General features: G+C 50.4%; 7 non-coding genes across 7 annotated transcripts; all 7 read left to right on the forward strand.

The window, feature by feature from the left end:
* Positions 1-400: 400 nt before the first annotated feature.
* Trnad-guc (transfer RNA aspartic acid (anticodon GUC)) lies at positions 401-472 on the forward strand. Its single transcript has one exon. It is a non-coding gene; the product is annotated as a tRNA-Asp (tRNA).
* Positions 473-633: 161 nt separating this feature from the next.
* Trnad-guc (transfer RNA aspartic acid (anticodon GUC)) lies at positions 634-705 on the forward strand. The gene has a single exon. It is a non-coding gene; the product is annotated as a tRNA-Asp (tRNA).
* A 5,593-nt stretch (positions 706-6,298) lies between these two features.
* Positions 6,299-6,370, forward strand: Trnad-guc (transfer RNA aspartic acid (anticodon GUC)). The gene has a single exon. It is a non-coding gene; the product is annotated as a tRNA-Asp (tRNA).
* Positions 6,371-6,762: 392 nt separating this feature from the next.
* Trnad-guc (transfer RNA aspartic acid (anticodon GUC)) lies at positions 6,763-6,834 on the forward strand. The gene has a single exon. It is a non-coding gene; the product is annotated as a tRNA-Asp (tRNA).
* A 621-nt stretch (positions 6,835-7,455) lies between these two features.
* On the forward strand, positions 7,456-7,527 carry Trnad-guc (transfer RNA aspartic acid (anticodon GUC)). Its single transcript has one exon. It is a non-coding gene; the product is annotated as a tRNA-Asp (tRNA).
* A 158-nt stretch (positions 7,528-7,685) lies between these two features.
* Trnad-guc (transfer RNA aspartic acid (anticodon GUC)) lies at positions 7,686-7,757 on the forward strand. The gene has a single exon. It is a non-coding gene; the product is annotated as a tRNA-Asp (tRNA).
* A 160-nt stretch (positions 7,758-7,917) lies between these two features.
* Trnad-guc (transfer RNA aspartic acid (anticodon GUC)) lies at positions 7,918-7,989 on the forward strand. The gene has a single exon. It is a non-coding gene; the product is annotated as a tRNA-Asp (tRNA).
* Positions 7,990-16,994: the final 9,005 nt, after the last annotated feature.

The raw sequence follows: 16,994 nt of genomic DNA on the forward strand, positions 1-16,994 counted from the left end.
GATTCCCGACGGGGAGTGTCTTTTTTATTTCTTTTTTTTCTGCACGCATGTTCCCATGGTCACCACACCACGCTATCTATCGTTCGCGCGCGCGTGTTACTACACTTGTGCGTAGAATATTGCATTTTCAATTTTTCATATATGTAATGCTTTATGTGCGCCTCTTCATGTCTCCTCGTTAGTATAGTGGCCAGTATCCCCGCCTGTCACGCGGGAGACCGGGGTTCGATTCCCGACGGGGAGTGTCTTTTTTATTTTTTTTTTTCTGCACGCATGTTCCCATGGTCACCACACCCACGCTATCTATCGTTCGCGCGCGCGCGTGTTCTACACTTGTGCGTAGAATATTGCATTTTCAATGTTTCATATATGTAATGCTTTATGTGCGCCTCTTCATTTCTCCTCGTTAGTATAGTGGCCAGTATCCCCGCCTGTCACGCGGGAGACCGGGGTTCGATTCCCCGACGGGGAGTGTCTTTTTTATTTCTTTTTTTTTTCTGCACGCATGTTCCTATGGTCACCACACCCACGTTATCTATCGTTCGCGCGCGCGCGTGTTACTACACTTGTGCGTAGAATATTGCATTTTCAATGTTTCATATATGTAATGCTTTATGTGCACCTCTTCATGTCTCCTCGTTAGTATAGTGGCCAGTATCCCCGCCTGTCACGCGGGAGACCGGGGTTCGATTCCCCGACGGGGAGTGTCTTTTTTATTTCTTTTTTTTTTCTGCACGCATGTTCCCATGGTCACCACACCCACGTTATCTATCGTTCGCGCGCGCGCGTGTTACTACACTTGTGCGTAGAATCTTGCATTTTCAATATTTCATATATGTAATGCTTTATGTGCGCCTCTTCATGTCTCCTCGTTAGTATAGTGGCGGATTCTGCTTCCGGCCACCGAGCGTGACGGACGCATGATGACGGGCTCCGAAGGAGCGGCTTCAGCGGCCCAGAGCGGCCGCGGTAACAGGAGTGTCGTTGCGGACAACGAGTACCAAGTTGTTTTGCCGAGTTTGCCAACAGGGCGTTTTGTTGTGCACACAGTTTTTTACATTGTGATATCAGGGCCCGCCCATACCGGGTGGAAGATTTCCGCGATGCGCTCGCCCCGTTATCGCTCCTGCCGGAAGTGGTGGCTCTCGGGGCCTACCGTATGAGCCATGTTTGGGCCGTGACCTTCAAAGACAACGAAGCTGTGAAGAAGATCGTCAGTGTTGGTGAGCTACAGGTCAAGAAGGGCCGATGCCTCGTCATTGACCCCGCCAACCGGGATGTACGCTTAAAAGTGCATTGGCTGCTGCACACCGTTCCTGACGAGGACGTGCGTCTTGCCTTCGCGCCGTTTGGAAAGATCACGGACGTCGCCCGCGACCGGTGGTGGGTGCATGGCGTGGCTGACAAGAACTCTACCACAAGACTGGTTACGCTGAAGTTGAAGCCGGGCGTAATGCTTGATGACCTCCCGCACCAGGTGAGCGTCGCCGGTGAGCTGGCTCTCGTGGTTGTGCCGGGCAGGGCCCCTCTCTGCCTACGCTGCCGCGGAACGGGCCATATTCGTCGCGACTGCCGCATACCGCGGTGTGGTGCGTGCCGACGCTTCGGTCACGAAGAGAGTCAGTGCGAGCGGACGTACGCAAGCGTGACCGGACCCGTGAGCAACGACGACAACTCCGCCCTACTCATGGACGAGGCGGATATGGAAGACACATCGACCACGGCTAAGGAAGCAGCTGGCGAGGTGGCAGAGTCGGAGGCACGACCTCAAAAACAGGGGCAACATGTCGATGAAGCCGTCGCCACTGAACAGCAAGAGCAAGTGGAGGGCTCTGTAGCCATGCCGAACCGTGAGGAAGAGAGCCCACCTGACCCGGGAGCGGCCTCCACCCCCCCTGAACATGAAGACATGGACACCCATACCGGGCTTGCCAACTTGCACGCGGGGAAACGTCCGCGCGACCAGACCAATAGCCTGGCTACGACGCAGGACAGCAGCGGCGGAGACGAGCCACCGCCCAAAGCGCCAGGTATGAGGAGACCAACCTTGAAGCTGCGGCCGAACATTACGGCCGATCCACGGCAGGCGGGCAAACCGCCTCCGTAGTTCAGTACTGTGTTTTGCTTGAGGCGGGTTGGGGGGTTCGTGAGTGCAATGGCCGTCACCCTGAGCGCTATTCTCTTGGATATGTGTCAGGAACGAGGGCCCGAGTTGCATGTGAGTGTTGTTTTCGAGAGGTCGGGTTGGTGTTCCCTTTTGTGGCATTCGACGCGGTTATCGGCGTGTCATTATCAACACTCGTCCCTGCGTAACTGTGATGGGCACCATTCTACCGTGTAGTCATGGCAGCTAATATCGAAGGAGCGCTACGTGTAGCCACGTTAAATGTACGAGGGCTCGGTGCAAGAAGGCGGCAATGTCAGCTAAGTCGCCTACTCTTAGATAATGACTTGCATCTTGTGGGAATCCAAGAAACCAAAATAGAGAGCCAAGAGCTAACCGACAGAATGGTGTCCAATTTTCGTGCGCACTTCAACGTGTGTGTTTCTCACGCTGTTGGTGGATCAGGTGGTTGCGCAGTATTCATTCGAAGAAACTTTGGCCTTTGTGTGCAGTCAGTGTTTTCGTGTGAAAGTGGCCGCCTTTTAGTGGCTGATTTTTGTTTTTGCGATAAGGATTTCCGTGTCATTTGTGTCTACGCACCGAATATTCAAACAGACCGGCGATCCTTCTTTGAGCGTCTTGAAGAGTACGTAAACTGTGACAAGGTGGTAATACTGTTGGGCGATTTTAACTGTGTATGCACTGCTGACGATCACGCAAAATGTTCACACGTTCGCGATAGGAGTGCTGAATTGCTAAATTCAGTGGTGCACGATTACTACTTGGAAGATATCGGTAGTGTCTTTGCCAGTGGTACTCACCCACAGTTTACTCACTTCCAGCGTGATAGCCACGCTCGGCTAGATAGGTTATATGTGTCAGCCGAATTGGTGCCCTTGTGTAGTGAATATGATGTGCAACCCATTGCATATAGCGATCACTGCTTGGTAACTACCACCTTTGGGAAAAGACAGATCAAACACACCTTTAACTGGGACCTCTGGAAGTTGAACGCGCAGTTGCTGGATGACGATGCTTTCGTTGATGCTCTTGCGAAGGAACTAGAAAGCCTGATTTCAGTCGAATTAGCAAGCTTCGCCATTAAATGGGAAGAATTTAAACAGAAAGTAAAAACAATGGCTATTGAAAGAAGCAGTGTCCTTCGGCATAACCTGAAACAGGCAGAAACGAACCTTCGCCAGCAACTGCAATTTTTCATCAGCATGGAAAGTGTCCAGCCTGGTGTGTATGTTAACGAAATAAAGGAAGTGAAAGCCGAACTCGAAAGGATAGACTCTGAGAAATACAAAGCCGCCGTTGTGCGATCAAGGTCTGAGAAGCTGTGGGCGGGAGAAGCGCCAACAAAACGAGCTCTCTCAGACGAGAAAAGGTACGCATGTCGGAAGGAAATCCGCCAGCTAGCTAAAGGCAATGACATCACGTCCGACAAAAACGCCATCAAACAAGGGATCGTCGATCACTTCAAAGCCTTCTTAGGTCAACCACGCGAACCTAAAGATGGCTACCAGACGGAATTCCTTTCATTGATGCCAAAGCTCGATGAAGAAGTTAAGGCACGGCTAGAACATCCCATTACCCTGAGTGAGATAGAGTGCGCAATAGACGAGTTGGCGCCCGGTAAAGCACCTGGGCCTGATGGCTTAGGGGCTACTTTCTATAAAACGTTTAAGTCAGCGCTGGCTCATGTCCTCCATCTAGTTATCAGCGAAGCGTATGACCGAAAAAGATTGCCCTTGTCTTTCACAACCTCGCATATCGTGCTAATCCCGAAGAGTGATGACGAAAAGAAACGGTTGTTGCCAGGCTCATATCGCCCGATAACTCTAGCCAACGTTGACTACAAAATTTTCACGAAAGTTTTAGCGAAACGACTGCAAAGTGTCATCAAAACATTGGTAGGGCCTCACCAGACTTGTGGCATTAAAGGCCGTAGTATTACAACAAATGTACACGTGGTTCGAAGTGTGCTAGAGTGTTGCGACGCGATTGGCGATTACGTCGCGATGATGCAGATAGATTTGGCAAAAGCCTTCGACCTCGTCTCGCACAAGGCTCTACTATGCATACTTGAACATACGAACGTTGGCAGTGTCATAACGGAAGGCGTAACGATGGCGTACAAAGACTGCTCAACGCGAATCATTGTTAATGGGGAGCTCACCGATAGCTTTCGTGTGCTCTCGTCGGTGCGTCAAGGATGCCCGCTTTCGCCCCTTGTGTTTGCTGCTTATCTCGAGCCACTCTGTTTGGCCATTAAAAACAACGACCGCATAGCAGGCTATCGACTACAGGCAGCACACGTTAAAATACTGGCGTATGCAGACGACATCGCGATTCTCTGTACAAATAAAGCCAGCATTAAAGAGGCAACTAGTGTAGTCGAAAAATTTTGCGTTTCAGCTGGAGCCCAGATAAATTGGGATAAAAGTTATGGCTTCTGGCATGGGAGTTGGAAAGACACGCCGGAGACCTTTTCTCGATTGAATTGGTCAAAGTTGCCTACACAGTACCTGGGGATGCCTCTCGGAAGTTACCGTGAGGCCGAAACTTACTGGCTCGACCAAGCTTCGAGAGCAAAGGAAAAGGCTGACGGTTGGAGAGGAAAGCAATTGTCAATGTTTTCTAGAGCCACTGTTTGCAACCTCTTTTTAATTTCTAAGATATGGTATGTTATGAATGTGTTGTGTGCTGCGCGGGTAAGCGTACAAAAAATTTACCGCATTTTCGCTACTTTCATTTGGGCCTCTACCTGGGAGAGGACGAGTCGAACAAACTTGTTTCTCCCGGTCAAGAAAGGTGGGCTTGGTCTGGTTCAATTGTTTTTGCGACAAATTGTGTCACGCTTTGTGTTTCTGCGGGATCAAAATGATCTCTTTCTTCGAACAATAGTACAAGTACGGCTGGGCAGACTTCTTCCGGGATTCGTTGTTTCGTCGGCTCAGAACATGCCGGGAACTGTGAAAGGATATCTGCGTGAAGTGGTGATGTCATATAGGATGTTAAATGTGCGTTTCTCACAGCAGTATCTGTCCACCGTTACAAAGAAAAAATTGTACAGAGATCTTGTGGACACGATGCTCCCCATACCTTTGTACCGCTCGCCACACCGTGGAGGCCCCGGACAGGACGTGCTAAAAAGAGTGAAGAAAATGCCAGTACGGCCATCAACTAAGTCCTTCTTCTTCCAATTACATTCAAACACACTTCCCGTTAAGACCTGGCTTCATAGCAAGGGTATTTTCATCCCCTGGAACACCAACTGCTTTTTATGCAAAAAACCAGAAACAATAGAACATGTTTTCCTAGATTGCTGGGACCCGATCTTTCACTGGGACGTTCTGCAGAGAACGCTGAAGAAGCAGTTGCCCCTGGACCCGTATGGGATACGCTTTTTGCCTATAGATACCTCCGAGCAAGTACCGTACGACCTTATTATGGTCCTGGGCCTCCACGCTATGTGGAAAACTCGCATGCAATTTGAACATGCAGACTTGGTTGTTATACCGGTACGAGAACATTTCATTGAGAGTGTTGTTTACGTGAGAGACGCTTACAAATCACTGCCTGATCCACCACAATGGATGTATGTACTCGATGAACTGGTGTCACTGAAAAGATTTTAGTGCTGTGATGGCCAAAGTGTGGCTGGCAAGTTTTATCATTTGTAACCCTCGATTTTGTACGTCGACGACGGCAATAAAGAAAAAAAAAACTCGTTAGTATAGTGGCCAGTATCCCCGCCTGTCACGCGGGAGACCGGGGTTCGATTCCCCGACGGGGAGTGTCTTTTTTATTTCTTTTTTTTTCTGCACGCATGTTCCCATGGTCACCACACCCACGTTATCTATCGTTCGCGCGCGCGCGTGTTACTACACTTGTGTGTAGAATATTGCATTTTCAATGTTTCATATATGTAATGATTTATGTGCGCCTCTTCATGTCTCCTCGTTAGTATAGTGGCCAGTATCCCCGCCTGTCACGCGGGAGACCGGGGCTCGATTCCTCGACGGGGAGCGTCTTTTTTATTTCTTTTTTTTCTGCACGCATGTTCCCATGGTCACCACACCCACGTTATCTATCGTTCGCGCGCGCGCGTGTTACTACACTTGTGCGTAGAATATTGCATTTTCAATGTTTCATATATGTAATGCTTTATGTGCGCCTCTTCATGTCTCCTCGTTAGTATAGTGGCCAGTATCCCCGCCTGTCACGCGGGAGACCGGGGTTCGATTCCCCGACGGGGAGTGCCTTTTTTATTTCTTTTTTTTTCTGCACGCATGTTCCCATGGTCACCACACCCACGCTATCTATCGTTCGCGCGCGCGCGTGTTACTACACTTGTGCGTAGAATATTGCATTTTCAATGTTTCATATATGTAATGCTTTATGTGCGCCTCTTCATGTCTCCTCGTTAGTATAGTGGCCAGTATCCCCGCCTGTCACGCGGGAGACCGGGGTTCGATTCCCCGACGGTGAGTGTCTTTTTTATTTCTTTTTTTTTCTGCACGCATGTTCCCATGGTCACCACACCCACGTTATCTATCGCTCGCGCGCGCGCGTGTTACTACACTTGTGTGTAGAATATTGCATTTTCAATGTTTCATATATGTAATGCTTTATGTGCGCCTCTTCATGTCTCCTCGTTAGTATAGTGGCCAGTATCCCCGCCTGTCACGCGGGAGACCGGGGTTCGATTCCCCGACGGGGAGTGTCTTTTTTATTTCTTTTTTTTTCTGCACGCATGTTCCCATGGTCACCACACCCACGCTATCTATCGTTCGCGCGCGCGCGTGTTACTACACTTGTGTGTAGAATATTGCATTTTCAATGTTTCATATATGTAATGCTTTATGTGCGCCTATTCATGTCTCCTCGTTAGTATAGTGGCCAGTATCCCCGCCTGTCACACGGGAGACCGGGGTTCGATTCCCCGAAAGGGAGTGTCTTTTTTATTTCTTTTTTTCTGCACGCATGTTCCCATGGTCACCACACCCACGTTATCTATCGTTCGCGCGCGCGCGTGTTACTACACTTGTGCGTAGAATATTGCATTTTCAATGTTTCATATATGTAATGCATTATGTGCGCCTCTCTGTGTCTCCTCGTTAGTGTAGTGGCCAGTATCCCCGACTGTCACGCGGAAGACCGGGGTTCGATTCCCCGACGGGGAGTGTCTTTTTTATTTCTTTTTTTTCTGCACGCATGTTCCCATGGTCACCGAACCCACGTTATCTATCGTTCGCGCGCGCGCGTGTTACTACACTTGTGCGTAGAATATTGCATTTTCAATGTTTCATATATGTAATGCTTTATGTGCGCCTCTTCATGTCTCCTCGTTAGTATAGTGGCCAGTATCCCCGCCTGTCACGCGGGAGACCGGGGTTCGATTCCCCGACGGGGAGTGTCTTTTTTATTTTTTTTTTTCTGCACGCATGTTCCCATGGTCACCACACCCACGCTATCTATCGTTCGCGCGCGCGCGTGTTTCTACACTTGTGCGTAGAATATTGCATTTTCAATGTTTCATATATGTAATGCTTTATGTGCGCCTCTTCATTTCTCCTCGTTAGTATAGTGGCCAGTATCCCCGCCTGTCACGCGGGAGACCGGGGTTCGATTCCCCGACGGGGAGTGTCTTTTTTATTTCTTTTTTTTTCTGCACGCATGTTCCTATGGTCACCACACCCACGTTATCTATCGTTCGCGCGCGCGCGTGTTACTACACTTGTGCGTAGAATATTGCATTTTCAATGTTTCATATATGTAATGCTTTATGTGCACCTCTTCATGTCTCCTCGTTAGTATAGTGGCCAGTATCCCCGCCTGTCACGCGGGAGACCGGGGTTCGATTCCCCGACGGGGAGTGTCTTTTTTATTTCTTTTTTTTTTCTGCACGCATGTTCCCATGGTCACCACACCCACGTTATCTATCGTTCGCGCGCGCGCGTGTTACTACACTTGTGCGTAGAATCTTGCATTTTCAATATTTCATATATGTAATGCTTTATGTGCGCCTCTTCATGTCTCCTCGTTAGTATAGTGGCGGATTCTGCTTCCGGCCACCGAGCGTGACGGACGCATGATGACGGGCTCCGAAGGAGCGGCTTCAGCGGCCCAGAGCGGCCGCGGTAACAGGAGTGTCGTTGCGGACAACGAGTACCAAGTTGTTTTGCCGAGTTTGCCAACAGGGCGTTTTGTTGTGCACACAGTTTTTTTACATTGTGATATCAGGGCCCGCCCATACCGGGTGGAAGATTTCCGCGATGCGCTCGCCCCGTTATCGCTCCTGCCGGAAGTGGTGGCTCTCGGGGCCTACCGTATGAGCCATGTTTGGGCCGTGACCTTCAAAGACAACGAAGCTGTGAAGAAGATCGTCAGTGTTGGTGAGCTACAGGTCAAGAAGGGCCGATGCCTCGTCATTGACCCCGCCAACCGGGATGTACGCTTAAAAGTGCATTGGCTGCTGCACACCGTTCCTGACGAGGACGTGCGTCTTGCCTTCGCGCCGTTTGGAAAGATCACGGACGTCGCCCGCGACCGGTGGTGGGTGCATGGCGTGGCTGACAAGAACTCTACCACAAGACTGGTTACGCTGAAGTTGAAGCCGGGCGTAATGCTTGATGACCTCCCGCACCAGGTGAGCGTCGCCGGTGAGCTGGCTCTCGTGGTTGTGCCGGGCAGGGCCCCTCTCTGCCTACGCTGCCGCGGAACGGGCCATATTCGTCGCGACTGCCGCATACCGCGGTGTGGTGCGTGCCGACGCTTCGGTCACGAAGAGAGTCAGTGCGAGCGGACGTACGCAAGCGTGACCGGACCCGTGAGCAACGACGACAACTCCGCCCTACTCATGGACGAGGCGGATATGGAAGACACATCGACCACGGCTAAGGAAGCAGCTGGCGAGGTGGCAGAGTCGGAGGCACGACCTCAAAAACAGGGGCAACATGTCGATGAAGCCGTCGCCACTGAACAGCAAGAGCAAGTGGAGGGCTCTGTAGCCATGCCGAACCGTGAGGAAGAGAGCCCACCTGACCCGGGAGCGGCCTCCACCCCCCCTGAACATGAAGACATGGACACCCATACCGGGCTTGCCAACTTGCACGCGGGGAAACGTCCGCGCGACCAGACCAATAGCCTGGCTACGACGCAGGACAGCAGCGGCGGAGACGAGCCACCGCCCAAAGCGCCAGGTATGAGGAGACCAACCTTGAAGCTGCGGCCGAACATTACGGCCGATCCACGGCAGGCGGGCAAACCGCCTCCGTAGTTCAGTACTGTGTTTTGCTTGAGGCGGGTTGGGGGGTTCGTGAGTGCAATGGCCGTCACCCTGAGCGCTATTCTCTTGGATATGTGTCAGGAACGAGGGCCCGAGTTGCATGTGAGTGTTGTTTTCGAGAGGTCGGGTTGGTGTTCCCTTTTGTGGCATTCGACGCGGTTATCGGCGTGTCATTATCAACACTCGTCCCTGCGTAACTGTGATGGGCACCATTCTACCGTGTAGTCATGGCAGCTAATATCGAAGGAGCGCTACGTGTAGCCACGTTAAATGTACGAGGGCTCGGTGCAAGAAGGCGGCAATGTCAGCTAAGTCGCCTACTCTTAGATAATGACTTGCATCTTGTGGGAATCCAAGAAACCAAAATAGAGAGCCAAGAGCTAACCGACAGAATGGTGTCCAATTTTCGTGCGCACTTCAACGTGTGTGTTTCTCACGCTGTTGGTGGATCAGGTGGTTGCGCAGTATTCATTCGAAGAAACTTTGGCCTTTGTGTGCAGTCAGTGTTTTCGTGTGAAAGTGGCCGCCTTTTAGTGGCTGATTTTTGTTTTTGCGATAAGGATTTCCGTGTCATTTGTGTCTACGCACCGAATATTCAAACAGACCGGCGATCCTTCTTTGAGCGTCTTGAAGAGTACGTAAACTGTGACAAGGTGGTAATACTGTTGGGCGATTTTAACTGTGTATGCACTGCTGACGATCACGCAAAATGTTCACACGTTCGCGATAGGAGTGCTGAATTGCTAAATTCAGTGGTGCACGATTACTACTTGGAAGATATCGGTAGTGTCTTTGCCAGTGGTACTCACCCACAGTTTACTCACTTCCAGCGTGATAGCCACGCTCGGCTAGATAGGTTATATGTGTCAGCCGAATTGGTGCCCTTGTGTAGTGAATATGATGTGCAACCCATTGCATATAGCGATCACTGCTTGGTAACTACCACCTTTGGGAAAAGACAGATCAAACACACCTTTAACTGGGACCTCTGGAAGTTGAACGCGCAGTTGCTGGATGACGATGCTTTCGTTGATGCTCTTGCGAAGGAACTAGAAAGCCTGATTTCAGTCGAATTAGCAAGCTTCGCCATTAAATGGGAAGAATTTAAACAGAAAGTAAAAACAATGGCTATTGAAAGAAGCAGTGTCCTTCGGCATAACCTGAAACAGGCAGAAACGAACCTTCGCCAGCAACTGCAATTTTCATCAGCATGGAAAGTGTCCAGCCTGGTGTGTATGTTAACGAAATAAAGGAAGTGAAAGCCGAACTCGAAAGGATAGACTCTGAGAAATACAAAGCCGCCGTTGTGCGATCAAGGTCTGAGAAGCTGTGGGCGGGAGAAGCGCCAACAAAACGAGCTCTCTCAGACGAGAAAAGGTACGCATGTCGGAAGGAAATCCGCCAGCTAGCTAAAGGCAATGACATCACGTCCGACAAAAACGACATCAAACAAGGGATCGTCGATCACTTCAAAGCCTTCTTAGGTCAACCACGCGAACCTAAAGATGGCTACCAGACGGAATTCCTTTCATTGATGCCAAAGCTCGATGAAGAAGTTAAGGCACGGCTAGAACATCCCATTACCCTGAGTGAGATAGAGTGCGCAATAGACGAGTTGGCGCCCGGTAAAGCACCTGGGCCTGATGGCTTAGGGGCTACTTTCTATAAAACGTTTAAGTCAGCGCTGGCTCATGTCCTCCATCTAGTTATCAGCGAAGCGTATGACCGAAAAAGATTGCCCTTGTCTTTCACAACCTCGCATATCGTGCTAATCCCGAAGAGTGATGACGAAAAGAAACGGTTGTTGCCAGGCTCATATCGCCCGATAACTCTAGCCAACGTTGACTACAAAATTTTCACGAAAGTTTTAGCGAAACGACTGCAAAGTGTCATCAAAACATTGGTAGGGCCTCACCAGACTTGTGGCATTAAAGGCCTCAGTATTACCACAAATGTACACGTGGCTCGAAGTGTGCTAGAGTGTTGCGATGCGATTGGCGATTACGTCGCGATGATGCAGATAGATTTGGCGAAAGCCTTCGACCTCGTCTCGCACAAGGCTCTACTATGCATACTTGAACACACGAATGTTGGCAGTGTGATAACGGAAGGTGTCACGATGGCGTACAAAGACTACTTAACGCGAATCATTGTTAATGGGGAGCTCACCGATAGCTTTCGTGTGCTCTCGTCGGTGCGTCAAGGATGCCCGCTTTCGCCCCTTCTGTTTGCTGCTTATCTCGAGCCACTCTGTTTGGCCATTAAATACAACGAACGCATAACAGGCTATCGACTACAGGCAGCACACGTAAAAATATTGGCGTATGCCGACGACATCGCGATTTTCTGCACAGATAAAGCCAGCATTAAAGAGGCAACTGCTGTAGTCGAAAAATTTTGCGATTCAGCTGGAGCCCAGATAAATTGGGATAAAAGTTATGGCTTCTGGCATGGGAGTTGGGAAGACACGCCGGAGACCTTTTCTCGATTGAATTGGTCAAAGTTACCTACGCAGTACCTGGGGGTGCCTCTCGGAAGTTACCGTGAGGCCGAACCGTACTGGCTCGACCAAGTTTCGAGAGCAAAGGAAAAGGCTGACGGTTGGAGAGGAAAGCAATTGTCAATGTTTTCTAGAGCCACTGTTTGCAACCTCTTTTTAGTTTCTAAGATATGGTATGTTATGAATGTGTTGTGTGCTGCGCGGGAAAGCGTACAAAAAATTCACCGCATTTTCGCTACTTTCATTTGGGCCTCTACCTGGGAGAGGACGAGTCGAACAAACTTGTTCCTCCCGGTCAAGAAAGGTGGGCTTGGTCTGGTTCACTTGTTTTTGCGACAAATTGTGTCACGCTTTGTGTTTCTGCGGGATCAAAATGTTCTCTTTATTCGGACACTAATACAATTACGGCTGCGTAGACTTCTTCCGGGATTTGTTGTTTCGTCGGCTCAGAATATGCCGGGAACCTTGACTGGGTACCTGCGTGAAGTGGTGCTGGCGTATAGGATGTTGAATGTGCGTTTTTCGCAGCAGTATCTGTCCACCGTTACAAATAAAAAATTCTACAGAGATCTTGCGGACACGATGCTACCTGTACCTTTGTACCGTTCGCCTCACCGTGGAGGCCCCGGACAGGACATTTTTAAAAGAGTCAAGAAAATGCCAGTACGGCCATCAACTAAGTCTTTCTTTTTCAAATTACATACAAACACACTTCCCGTTAAGACTTGGGTTCATAGCAAGGGTATTTTCATCCCCTGGACACCCGACTGCTTTTTATGTAAAAAACCAGAAACAATAAAACATGTTTTCCTAGATTGCTGGGACCCAATCTTTCACTGGGACGTCCTGCAGAGAACGCTGAAGAAACAGTTACCTCTGGACCCGTATGGAATACGCTTCTTGCCAGTAGATTCCTCAGAAAAAGTACCGTATGACCTCATTATGGTCCTGGGCCTCCACGCGAGGTGGAAAACTCGCATGCAATTTGAACATGCAGACATCGTTGTGATACCGGTGCGAGAACACTTCATTGAGAGTGTTGTTTACGTGAGAGACGCGTACAAAGTACTGCCTGATCCACCACAATGGATGTCTGTACTCGATGAACTGGTGTCACTGAACAGATTTTAGTACTGTGCTAGCCAAAGTGTTGTTGGCACGTTTTATCATATTGTAACCCTTGATTTTGTGTGTCGAAGACGGCAATAAAGAAAAAAAAGGCTCGTTGGTCTAGGGGTATGATTCTCGCTTCGGGTGCGAGAAGTCCTGGGTTCACATCCCGGCCGAGCCCCTTTTTTGTTTTCTCCTAGCAGAGAACAGCGCTAACGGGTCGTAACTTCCTTTCCTTAAGCAACGTTGGTCGTTCTGGAGGCTGTAACTAGGGCCCACTTACGAGAAAACGGAATAATTGTTACTTTTAGAATCATCTGCTCGTGAGTGTAGCATTACCTTATAAGCTATCGAGAGCAGTACATGCGCAAGGCCGGCTCGATTTCTGCTTCCGGCCACCGAGCGTGACGGACGCATGATGACGGGCTCCGTAGGAGCGGCTTCAGCGGCCCAGAGCGGCCGCGGTAACAGGAATTTTGCTGCGGACAACGAGTACCAAGTTGTTTTGCCGAGTTTGCCAACAGGGCGTTTTGTTGTGAACACAGTTTTTTTACATTGTGATATCAGGGCCCGCCCATACCGGGTGGAAGATTTCCGCGATGCGCTCGCCCCGTTATCGCTCCTGCCGGAAGTGGTGGCTCTCGGGGCCTACCGTATGAGCCATGTTTGGGCCGTGACCTTCAAGGACGACGAAGCCGTGAAGAAGATAGCGTTGGTGAGCTGCAGGTCAAGAAGGGCCGATGCCTCGTCATTGACCCCGCCAACCAGGATGTGCGCTTGAAAGTGCATTGGCTGCTGCACACCGTTCCTGACGAGGACGTGCGTCTTGCCTTCGCGCCGTTTGGAAAGGTCACGGACGTCGCCCGCGAGCGGTGGCGGGTGCATGGCGTGGCTGATTAGAACTGTACCACAAGACTGGGTACGCTGAAGTTGAAGCCGGGCGTAATGCTGGACGACCTGCCACATCAGGCGAGCGTCGCCGGCGAGCTGGCTCTCGTGGTTGTGCCATAGAGAAAGAAATTCAACAAGAGGGGACACTCGGCAAAAACTGGCAACAGAAAACACGTCACCATACGTCACGCTATACTTTTGACACCGAACGTTAGCTGCCGCGAGCATCGAAGAAAAAGAAAGTGAACTTAAGTTAACAGGCATTCATTTATTTTTTAATTCTTTGCCGCGAAAACTAAAACGTTTTGCGTATAAATGAACTTAAGCTTTGCGACTTATTTTCCTTGCCTTACCTAGCCACAGGTCAATGACGCGCCAGATACATGCGTCATCCGCCAGACACTCCCCCGAAGCCAGCGAGGATGGCTGCGCGCGCGTTTGAGCGCTCGCGCGCGGCGAGCCGTCTGTCTCATTCTTTTTTTCTTTTTTAAATGTAACCTGGTTTATTGGGCTCTCGGCGTATTCTTTCGTTCCTTCTGCACTGGGACAAGACACCACTGCACTATTGGACAACGGCAAGGTGAGAAATCTTGTTTCACAGTCTACGACGCAATTAGACTTACGGCACGGGACCGAGACTTAAGACGCAGTTAGCGAAAAACAGCTCGGTCATCCTGGCGCAGTTAATTTGAGTAAATGAATCGTGCGGAGACATGTTTCCGACGCTTCCTAGGGGACTATTGTAACTTATTTCGGTCTTTGAGCCACACTGGCCGCCCAGGGCGCCGTGTCGCAGTTAGCGAGAACTCAGCCGTGGTGTGTAGTCTAGTGCATCTTGCTAGAAGGTTGTGCCGCTTTCTCTGACGCCAGACATTACTGAAAAGTAATTTCGTTACTTTCTGGGGTACTTTTGAGGCACGCTGGCCGCACAGCGCGCTGTGACGCAGTTAGCGATAAGCAGCTCGGCCGTGGTGATAAAGTTAGTTTGGCGTGCAATGAATCTTAGAGGGACAAGTCTCTGACGTTTTTTGTGGCTCCGCAACAACATATACCTTCTTTCGGTACTCACGCCTGTTGAAAACGCGATGGGCGATTGCCAAGAGTGATAACATGGGGTGTGCTGCTGGCGCCGGCAGAACACGCGAACGACGAACATATCAGAAACTTGTAATTCGAAAATTACGTCTTCTAAAGGACTGAAAAAAGGCATTGCACCCACGCATTTGTCTTGAGTGCCTGTTGCGTCCGTCTCTGTGTATGTCGCGTACCGTCGCGTCGCCCGAGGCCAAGTTTTGGAAACGCGAAGTGGCTCGTGTATTTGTGCTGCCTAAGTGCAGGAAATAATGCCCGGAAATTGGGGAACGCTTGGAAATCAGATGTTTTCATATATGTTTGGGATGAGTCGGGTATGTTCTACGCCATGTATGTAAAAGCGAATTGCTTTTGTTTGTAATGCCGCCCATTCACCGCTTTCGCACGTTTCGCCTCGCAGTGTTCCTAAGTCTAAATACCAAAATGACTCATGCTTGTAACATGCTGTTACGTGCTTGCAAATGTAACATGCTTGTAATTTACTTTTTTTTTTTCAGCTGGTACCGTCCGGTGGAGCTTCCTACAGGAACTACTGCCTTACCTGCTGCTGTCACAACGTTGGATGAACGCACAAAAAGCGCGGAAGGAGCTTTTATATAGAGCAAAATAAATATTTCCTCATTGCACAAAAGGTCTTGCGTCTACTTTGTGAAATTCCACGTGGCACAGATTCGATGGGACTTTACGGGATCGTTCGCAATCATTTTTACTAAATAATAAACCGATTCTGCACGAAGACGAAAAAAAAAAAGGAAGAGGGGGGGGGGGGGGGGGCGCAGCCGGCGTGATAGCTTGCGTTCAAAATACGCGCGCCCAAAACCGAAACCGGAAGTGATGTAACTGATCGACACCGACCGCTTGGCACGCTGCAGTCAATTCGGCCGCTGGGCCCTATGGGAGTGTCCCCTCTTGTTGAATTCCTTTCTCTATGGTTGTGCCGGGCAGGGCCCCTCTCTGCCTGCGCTGCCGCGGACCGGGCCATATTCGTCGCGACTGCCGCATTCCGCGGTGTGGTGCGTGCCGACGCTTCGGTTACGAAGAGAGTCAGTGCGAGCGGACGTACGCTAGCGTGACCGGACCCGTGAGCAACGACGACAACTCCGCCCTACTCATGGACGAGGCGGATATGGAAGACACATCGACCACGGCTAAGGAAGCAGCTGGCGATGTGGCAAAGTCGGTGGTACGACTTCAGCTACAGGGGCAACACGTCGACGAGGCCGTCGCCACTGAACAGCAAGAGCAAGTGGAGGGCACTGTAGCCATGCCGAACCGTGAAGAAGAGAGCCCACCTGATCCGGGAGCGACCTCCACCCCCCCCCCCCTGAACATGAAGACATGGACACCCATACCGGGCTCGCTAACTTGCAGGTGGGGAAACGCCCGCGCGACCAGACCAATAGCCTGGCTACGATGCAGGACAGCAGCGGCGGAGACGAGCCACCGCCCAAAACGCCAGGTATGAGGAGACCTACCTTGAAGCTGCGGCCGAACATTACGGCCGATTCACGGCAGGCGGGTAAACCGCCTCCGTAGTTCTGTACTGTGTTTAGCTTGAGGCGGGTTGGGGGGTTGGTGAGTGCAATGGCCGTCACCCTGAGCGCTATTCTTTTGGATATGTGTCAGGAACGAGGGCCCAAGTTGCATTTGAGTGTTTCTTAGAGAGGTCGACTTGTGTTTGCTTTCGTGGCTCTCGACGCGGTTATCGGCGCGTCATTATGAACACGCGTCCTTGGGTAACTGATGGGCGGCACTCTTCTCCCGTTTAGTCATGGCGGCCAATATTGAAGGAGCGCTACGTGTAGCCACGTTAAATGTACGAGGGCTCAGCGCAAGAAGGCGACAATGTCAGCTAAGTCGTCTACTCTTAGATAATGACTTGCATCTCGTCGGAATCCAAGAAACCAAAATAGAGAGCCAAGAGCTAACCGACAGAATGGTGTCCAATTTTCGTACTCACTTTGATGTGTGTGTTTCTCACGCTGTTGGTGGATCAGGTG

The sequence above is a fragment of the Dermacentor silvarum genome, chromosome 7 (assembly GCF_013339745.2).
Source record: "Dermacentor silvarum isolate Dsil-2018 chromosome 7, BIME_Dsil_1.4, whole genome shotgun sequence".
NCBI classification, from domain to species: Eukaryota; Metazoa; Arthropoda; class Arachnida; order Ixodida; family Ixodidae; genus Dermacentor; species Dermacentor silvarum.